The 8,814-nt window shown below is 36.3% G+C and overlaps 1 protein-coding gene across 16 annotated transcripts in view; it reads right to left on the bottom strand.

Annotated features, from left to right (window-relative positions):
- The window catches only part of RERE (arginine-glutamic acid dipeptide repeats), a 574,348-nt gene that overhangs the window by 52,832 nt on the left and 512,702 nt on the right, over window positions 1-8,814 (bottom strand). The window lies entirely within an intron of this gene.

Genomic DNA, 8,814 nt, shown 5'->3' with positions numbered 1-8,814 from the left:
TGATGCAATGTTGCTGCTAAGGTCTTCTCAGTTAAGACACTTCATAGACTTTGAAAAAAAAATGAGTCACTGAGTCTCACTTTAGGAAAGACAAATACTGCCAACCAAGCCTAGGCCCCTGTAGAACAATGACTTGAACACATCATATAAAAAAAGGCAATATATTTTAATATATATATTTAAGGCCTCTGAAATAGCCACAAAAAGCCCTGAACACAAGGAGCTAACATCAGGTCCACTTGCCCTAAAGTCCATCCCTGACTTCAGATAAGCATCTTTGATTTGATATACAAGAAAGAGGAAATCTAGGACCTCCTAGGAGGAGTTAGTGTTAAGGAACTAAAATGAAAAATAACCCAAAGAATGGGTGATTTCCTCCTTGGTCTTTGACCACATTACTGCTTGGGGAAGTCACCTTATTTCCTACACAGCTGAATAGGCATCTGAGGCCATAGGAAGTATGTGTTAGTGAGAAAAGGGGGTTGAGGAAGAAAAAGATGACAGATGGGAGGGGAGAGGACTAGTGATTCAGCAAAAGCAATATTTTTTACTTAAAACTTCAAAAAGGATGTTGTCAGAATAAATAACAGATTCTTTTTGTGGATGACATTGTAAAAATTCTCTTAATATAAAGAGCTAAATCAATTGTACAAAAAATCAAGCCATTCTCCAATTGATAAATGGGCAAGGGACATGAATAGGCAATTTTCAGTCAAAGAAATCAAAACCATTAATAAGCACATGAAAAAGTGCTCTAAATCTCTTATAATCAGAGAGATGCAAATCAAAACAACTCTGAGGTATCACCTCACACCTAGCAGATTGGCTAACATGACAGCAAAGGAAAGTAATGAATGCTGGAGGGGATATGGCAAAGTAGGGACATTAATGCATTGCTGGTGGAGTTGTGAATTGATCCAACCATTCTGGAGGGCAATTTGGAACTATGCCCAAAGGGCACTAAAAGACTGTCTGCCCTTTGACCCAGCCATAGCACTGCTGGGTTTGTACCCCAAAGAGATAATAAGGAAAAAGACCTGTACAAGAATATTCATAGCTGAGCTCTTTGTGGTGCCAAAAAATTGGAAAATGAGTGAATGCCCTTCAATTGGGGAATGGCTGAACAAATTGTGGTATCTGTTGGTGATGGAATACTATTGTGCTCAAAGGTATAATAAAGTGGAGGAACTCCATGGGAACTGGAACAACCTCCAGGAATTGATGCAGAGTGGGAGGAGCAGAACCAGGAAAACATTGTAACTGTGGTACAATCTAATGTAATGGACTTCTCCATTAGTGGCAACGCAGTGACCCTGAACAACCCAGAGGGATCTATGAGAAAGAACACTATCCACATTCAGAGGAAACACTATGGGAGTAAAAACACAGAAGAAAAACAACTGCTTGAATACATGGGCCGAGGGGGATATGATTGAGGATGTAGACTAAATGAACATCTTGGTGCAAACACCAACAACATGGAAATAGGTTTTGATCAAGGACACATGTAAATTGAAATTTCAGTCAGCTATGGGAAGGGTGGGGGGAGGGAAGGGAGAGAAAGAATATGAATCTTGTAACCAAGGAATAATGTTCTAAATTGCCTAAATAAATAACTTATCAAAAAGGCAAAACAAAACAAAAAAAAAACAACCAAAGAACAGATAACAACAACAAATAAATAAATAAATGAAAAATTCTCTTAAGTGGAAAATTTTTGGGTTTCCAACTTTTAGGGAAATTTAAAATAAGAGAATATAACACAATTCTTTGGGGCCAGGTCAGATTCCTAAGATTTACTGAATATATAAAAAGGCATTTTATGGAGAATTGCAAAGTTCAAGGAAATGGGAACATAAAGCATTAAAAATTTCTTAAGAAGAACAGTTAGTTAATCTAATTGGCAGACTAATTTCTAATTTGATAAGATTTATAGTTACTATTACTAATATAAACATACTTATTTCTATATGAGCCTGGACTTATATATACTTTTGAACCACATGTTATTGTGAACTGTTCACTTGATTTAGAAGTCAGAAGCACAAACAAGATGTGCCAAAGAAATTTAGTAGTCAAATGCCTTCAAGTAATGTTCACATTAATAAATTAACAAGTAGGAAAACACCTAAGTAGACACAATCTTCTGGTAGCAAGTAACTTTTCGCCTGTTGTCCTTCATGATCATTTCAATAAAACAAAAGAGAAATTCTGGCAGACACAGTTCTATTGCCAACTAGAAAGAGGGATGAGGAAACTGCCTCAAGAAAAGGCTACAGGACTAGAGAGCCCCTTATAAAAGGGCTTTTGGGTAGTTCTTGGTTCTTTCCAAAGTAGAATTTGGTAATGCTAATCACTATTGGAGTTAATCATAAATTATAAACTTAAAAAAAAAACACCCTTGCTTTCTGTCTTAGAAATGATACTAAGTATGAGTTTCAAGATGATTGGCAAGGGCTAGCTAAGCAACTGGGGTTAAGTGACTTGCCCAGGGTCACACAGTTAAGAAATGTCAGTAGCCAAATTTGAACCTAGACCTCCCATCTCCAGGTTTGGTTCTCAATCCACTAAGCTATCTACCTGCCCCAATGTATCCTTTTTATAAGCCAGGTAAGTACCTGAACTGTTTGTTTGTAGCTGTCACAAGACTAGACATCAACAATGTGTTGTCAAAAAACACAAATGTCCAAACTAATTTTATTTTATGGGGCAACATACATGGCTCTGACTTAGGGGATATTTTAAAAACACCACGAGAAAGGAGAGTAAATCTTAGAAGATCCCAAATGGAAATAGCACTACATCCTTTTTCTAGCCTTCCTAGTCTGACCTAGAACAATTCAGGGAGAATACAAGGAAAGAAACAACATCAAAAGACCTCTGCTTCCTTTCAGGTTTCGGAAGCATTGTAGAGATAGAGCAACATAATGAATGGATTCAGTTTAATTTTAACACTATGAAGCATCTCCCTTCTTATTTTTTTCAGTAAGAATACCTGGAAAAGTCAAAACTAAACTCAAATGACCTCAAAACAAAGCTGATAATATCCAGAATTGATACAGTATGCTTTCTGGTACATGTGGCAGTTTATTCCTGTCTTACAGATAAGGAAACATTCAAAAGACAGAGTAAGAGTAAAACTAGCACGACTACTCGGGAATGCTAAATATTAAAATCTATGATTAAATTTCCTAAGCAGACAGTACAAGGGAGTTCTATGTCCTGTACTTGAGGATATGAAAAGTTAATAAGCCATTCCCTATTACTTCATTCCTCACCATCTTCCCAGGATCCACTCCCTGGAATGTTCTCTACCTTGCCACCAAAAGCCCTTCACCCCTAGGTGCTACACCTTCCTGAGAGGTGGTGTAGAGCCGAGTCCTCTTGTGAACCTGGAGGGTCAGCAGTAGTAGGGAAGGAAATGCTGGGTGTGCACACTGGGGTCTACTGATCGCCTTTTGTGTTATCTTGTTCAAGTTCTTGAGTGTCCTAGACCATGGAGATAAAGGAAAATGATTTATCTGTTGTACATAATTCCTTATTTGTAGAGGTTTAAGAAGTCCTGAGGATCAGAGAAAATGTCTACTCTTCCAACCTGTCTGTCACGTGACCAAGGAGGAATCCTTTACTGCCTGGGTTCTTTCTGCTACTGCATTGATTAAGTATTTAAATATCCTTATTTCTCCTCCAAAGTCCTCTCCAGATGCCTCACCACGTGACCACCCTGGGTTTACGAAGGCTAAGCCTATATAGCACAAGTTCCAACAGGTCCTATAAAGTTATGAAACCTATGGGCTAGGTTGATGGGGTTTCAAGCCTGCTGAGTATGAAGAGGCTCACTGCAAGGTTAAAAACAGAGTGATGAATTTTTTGGCTATAGTATTTCTCCAAGATCATCTAAGAAAAAGTAGGACTCCAATCTTATATCAACTGATCTAATCAATATCATCAACTGGGGAGGAATGACAAAGCCTGAAAAAGAGGTGATGACTTAAGGTACAGAATGAGACATGCATTTCTGGATGTGGACAATGTGGGATTTTACTTTACTTGACTGCCTATATTGTGTATGGTTTTAAAAAAAAAATTTCCCCCATAGGGGAGGGTTTATAAGAAAAGAAAGAAAAATAACAGGTTAATTAAAGTTAAAATGTACAGAAAAGAAAAAAATTCAAAAGGAAACACAAAGCTTTTACAAGTTCCATGTTGAATTTATTATATACTTAAAAAAAAGAAAATCAAGTTGTATATAATAGATTCACAACCTCATTTAAAATTCTTTTTTTCATTCCATTTTGAATATGGAAATGCTCATTTTATTTAGTGTTTAAGAAAGATTGAACCTTACAAAAAAAAAATTAAAATCAGATACCTGAAGCCTTCAAGTTTAGTTTTTTATTATACATCTTTGGGATGTCTCCTCCTAATACGTATTAAGTTTTTCACAGGCAAGCAGATGCTTCTTTGTATCACCCATAGTATCTTGGGTATAATAGCTATTTAATGATTATTTGTACAGATAAGACTCCACTCAGAAGACCATTTTACAACAATATCATGAGTATGCACAAATCAGAGCCACTTCAAGGTTGCTCTGGGCACTGCTTCCCTGTTAACATTGGGCCTATGGAACTCAATACATATTTTAAGTGTGGTTTTCCTAGAAATAATTAGTGGTGTTATATTGGATTTGCCTGTAGTCTTCTATTTGAGATGTCCATAAAATCAATACCAAAAAAATCAATACAAACTTTCTGGTATGAGATTTTACTTACCCAATAAGTGGTACATACTGTTATATATTTTACTTATACAGTAATATAATTTGTGTGCATTCAAACTTTTACACAAAGAATGTTAAACTGTGAAAGAAAACTGAGCAGTGATTCAAGACAATTCTGAAGGACCCATAGTGAAAAATGCTCTCCGTCTACAGAGAGAAGTGAACATGTATCATTTTCCCATTTATTAAAGGCATTGGGGCAATTGACCACCAAAACACACAATTAATCTGTATCAGAACAAAGAGGGATGGCCTTGGCAACAACGATCAAAGGCCACAGATTTTTAATTGTGGTAATTATGGGTCTGGATGAACCATTCAGCCTTGTGATGAATCAGGGAATCGAGGAATAAATGTGCACACTAATGACCTAACCTTAAAATTTTATATGTGTGTGTATATATGTACACACACACACACACACACACACACACACACACACACACACACAGAGATAAAGAGAGAGAGAGAAGGTTGCTACTATTTATCAACAATTGGGGAATAATTTCTGGTCTATTAATATAAAAGAATAAAACATTTTACTTAGCAAATTGTATTATAAACATTTCATCAAAGAAACTCTAATTGAGGAGAAAAATTTGTATTTATAGAAATCAAGTGTTTTATAACTATTACTATTATCTCTACAGATTTAAAAACTGAGTAGGGATATACCATATCAGATAGTCAGGAATTATAAGTATCAGAATTGTTAAATCAACAAAAATGAGGTGGAATATAGAAGATGGAAAAGCTTTAGATGTTAGGAGTCTCTCCTCATGTCATCAAAAAGATGGCATAAGTGAAGTAAACCACGATGTACAGATGCCCATAAGCCGTTGGGATAGCCAGCTGGCATCTGATGACACAATCAACATCTGTGGAAGGTTAGCTTTTCAGAAAGTCCAAAACCCAGCATGCATGTGAGAAGACGTAGAACTTTTATGTAGTTACAGTAGTCCTTAAAATGACTATTGTTCTATTCTTAAGTCTCAGAGCTTCACAGTTCATTAAAAGAAAAGCAGAGTTGAGAAAGTAAATCAAAAGTTCCTCTGGGATATGCTTACTTGGAACATGATTTGGGGTACAAACAAGTCTTCATATTAAAAAAGGGAAGAACTTTTCAAAATAAAAGAGGAAAACAATTTTTCATTTTATTGAGTCAAGAATTTTCTTCCGGGTTTAGAGGTTAGACACAGCATATATGATGATTACATTCCGGCTATGAACTGCGGAAAAAAAGAACTCCAAGTGAGCACAAAATAAAACAAAAAAGTTGTTTGGAAACAGAAGCTAAAGGGGCAATGATATAGTTTGTGACATATTTTTCCATTACTTCAATTTAACAAACATTTACTAATTGATTACTATGGTGGATAATTGTGCCTGGTGTTGGGGGAAGACATAAATGTTGAGATAAAGCATGATGCCTGCCCTACTGGAGCACATTCTGGCTGCATACTTAATAACTGAAAATGATATTCCAGCACCAAGGGGCATCACAATTACATCTGCACTGGGACATAAGGAAAGCTAGGGAAATAGTGACTTGAATGCAAAACAGTACACATTTCTGAAGAGTAATTCAACTGTTACAGTACCAAAAGAGGGGATGTTTAGATTAGAAAATTGGAACAACACAAGCCAGCTGTGTCCAGAGCACCAGTCACAAATTGGGGGATCTAGATAACCTTCTGACCCTGCTCCTGTTTGATTCTAAAGTAAATTCTGGTCTAACACCCAAATCAATTCATCAATTACTATCCCTGGTAGGAGCTATTGATATAGAAAGTAGAGACTACAGACCTAATACGGTAACTTTCTATTAATGGGTTGTGTTTTTAAACCTTTACTTTCTGTTTTAGAATTTATACAAAGTATCGGTTCCAAGGCAGAAGAGCTGTAAGGGTTAGGCAATGGAGATTAAGTGACTTGCTGAGGGTCACACAGCTAGGAAGTGTCTGAACCCACATTTGAACCAACCTACTACCTCTAGGCGTGGTTCTATTCACTGAATTGTCGAGCTGCCCCATTAATGGTTATTTTTGAAGAGTGTTTTGAGGAATGGAATTTAAAGTAGACAGACACTGGAAATTTACACATCCCACTTTTATTCATCTCATGTTGAAATTCACTGATCCCTCCTCTAACTGCTACATATTTCCTGAGTCTGTTTAAAAGAAAAACAAAATTGCTTTAAACTACTGGTTAGAAGCCAAAGCCTCAAGCACAAATGAACACATCTGCATGCTGAATTATCTTTATTTTAATCTCAACTATAGTTATAGAAACATGTAGAAATGAATTGGGCACCAATTAGGTGCCAAGAGAATATGGATATTATTCCTGGGAAGAGTTTGGGTTAGGAGGTAGCAATTAAAGTCAACAGTGTGTTCCACAAAGAAAGAACATTTTATTTTGTTCAAGGTTATATCCCAAGCAAAAAAAGGAAAAAGTCTGGCCAGTAGCAATCTCTGCTCACTTCCACTTTGGTTGCTTGGATCTGGCTGCTGCTCCAGTTATCCTATCTGCTAAATCTTAAAATGCTACATGCTTAAACTGAGTACGTGGATCCAAAGAAGCACAAATAACTAGAACTAATTTCCACAGTGTTTGACCTAATAACATTTTATTGTCTTATATGAATGTGTTGAATGTATATGAATGAAATTAATTTTTATTAATATGCATACGGTTTTATCTCCTAACTAGATTGCCAAGTTCCTTGAGGATAGAGACCCCATTTCATTCACTTTTTAATCTCCTTCAGTGACTAGCATAGTGCTCAATAAAGGAACAAAATGAGATTCCACAAATCCAGCATAGACAAATATGTGCCACTTGCATTATTCTTTTTAAGAAAGGCCTTATATGTTTTTAAAGATAAGGATCATGAGCATAGTTTCTGATGTCTCTCATATTGCTGTCATATTATTTATGTATAGATGATGATGATCATTATTAACATATTAAAGGCAAGCTACCATAATGGATGGGCAGCAAGATGATGAATGAAGCCCAGGGCCTATGGAAGATTCATCATCTGGCTTCAGGCACTTACTAGCCATGTGACCACAGGCAAGTCACTTAATCCTGCTGGCCTCAGTTTCCTCTTTTTTCAAATGAGCTGGAAAGGGAAATGGCAAACCATTGCCAAGAAAGGCCTCTACTCGGTCATGGAGAATCAGACAAGACTGAAAACTACTGAACAACAATAATAACAATGCATAATGGAGAGGGGAGTTGCCTCATAAGCAGGAAGTCACCAGTTCAACAAGCACTCGGAGCTACCTATGCGCCAGATCTATTATGACTAGACAATATGTGCCAGGCCCTGTGCGAAGATGCTGGAAATACGGAGGGCACAGAAAGATCAATAGTATCTTAGCTACCTTAATACAGATGACCCTGACTTGTGATGATGATCAATGACTGTAGTCTTGACCTTCCTAGTGATGCTCCTGCTTCATTGTGTGAAATCATGAATCTCATGGACAGTTTACTTTTGTAAAAAGTATAACAAATTCCACATGTTACTTTCAAAGCTGTCTTGCTTCTTTGGTATACTTTTAAAAGTTTAATTTAAAAATCTTTAACAAATGAAAATTTATTATCGCTTTACTATCATACCCTCTAATAAAAAAAAAATCCTTGTAACTAATATGCATAGTCAATCAAAACAAATTTCTGAACCGATCATGTCCAAAAGTAGGAAAGCTATTTCAACTATGATTCCAGAAACATATATTTTTGCTTCCTATATCTTTGGTCATATTGTCTCTCTAGTCCAGGGGTTTGTGAACTTTTACAATGCTCAGTTCCATCAAAATTCTGACCATCTTTTAAAAAGTAGTTCAAATTTCACTTTCTCCAAGAAATTCAGCCTTCACTGATTTCTAGCTCCTGTGATTTTCTATATCATACAGGAGATTAGCACTTACTTTTTTTTCTTGCATATTTTACAATAGTTTCATTTCTTTACTGAAAATAGACTGGGTTCCTTGAGTGCAGGAAGTGTAAGCCATTCAGTT

This window comes from Monodelphis domestica, chromosome 4 (assembly GCF_027887165.1).
Source record: "Monodelphis domestica isolate mMonDom1 chromosome 4, mMonDom1.pri, whole genome shotgun sequence".
Taxonomy (NCBI): Eukaryota; Metazoa; Chordata; class Mammalia; order Didelphimorphia; family Didelphidae; genus Monodelphis; species Monodelphis domestica.
The sequence above is the reverse complement of the archived record's forward strand: the minus strand, read 5'-3'. Positions and strand labels throughout refer to the sequence as shown.